General features: G+C 55.5%; 1 non-coding gene across 1 annotated transcript; it reads left to right on the top strand.

Annotated features, from left to right (window-relative positions):
* Positions 1 to 327: 327 nt before the first annotated feature.
* Positions 328 to 401, top strand: TRNAN-GUU (transfer RNA asparagine (anticodon GUU)). Its single transcript has one exon. It is a non-coding gene; the product is annotated as a tRNA-Asn (tRNA).
* Positions 402 to 815: the final 414 nt, after the last annotated feature.

Raw genomic sequence — 815 nt, 5'->3', positions numbered from 1 at the left:
TCATAAGATTAACATTTTTATTTCCCTATAAAACAAACATAATAAATAGTTAACTCCCTGAAACAAAACGTTCCAAACGGGAGGGGGGTGGGGAGTAACAGCAGTATTTTAACACTCTTGCAATATGAAATTCTGTTCAATCTTGGTGTATTTTATAATTTTACAGTATGCTTAAAGGTGGAAAATAGAATTAAAGGGTTAGAAATGCTAACTGGAAAAGTCGGATTTTAATGAGAGGAATCAGCAAGTGGAAAAGAAAGAAACATTCACACGCTGCCTTTATTATTCTTCATAAAGGTTATGGCTGGAGGTAGCAACCGCATCGGAGTCTCTGTGGCGCAATCGGTTAGCGCGTTCGGCTGTTAACCGAAAGGTTGGTGGTTCGAGCCCACCCAGGGACGCTCTTCTATTTTACAAGATTGTCGCTGGCAGTTTTGCACAAATCAGGGGGTTGAGGCTTCTGGGCTACGCTGAGCTGGATTTTCAGAGCCGGTGAAGAAGCACCGCGAGTCTCACTGCGCGGTCCGCGGGCAGGCTGAGGGGGCGGAATTCTTCAGCTTCCGGCGCTCAGGGGCCCCTCCTCCAGCCGCCTGGCTCCCCGTGCGGCCAGGTGGGCGCTTCCTGCCAGCCTTGGCCGGGCGTGTGCGTCCCGCGCCTTCCAGCCCCCGCGTGCTTTCACTTACACGCCCTTAGTTCCTAGACGCCCGCCCGCGCCCGGGCGCCCGGGCCGCTCGGCTGGTGCCCCGCCCGCCGGGCTCCGGCGCCGAGAGCGCGCGCTGAGGCGGGGCGGCCGCCGCGTCCCGGCCTCGAACCCG

The sequence above is a fragment of the Muntiacus reevesi genome, chromosome 2, assembly GCF_963930625.1.
Source record: "Muntiacus reevesi chromosome 2, mMunRee1.1, whole genome shotgun sequence".
NCBI lineage: Eukaryota > Metazoa > Chordata > Mammalia > Artiodactyla > Cervidae > Muntiacus > Muntiacus reevesi.
This window is presented reverse-complemented; position numbering and strand designations above follow the sequence as displayed.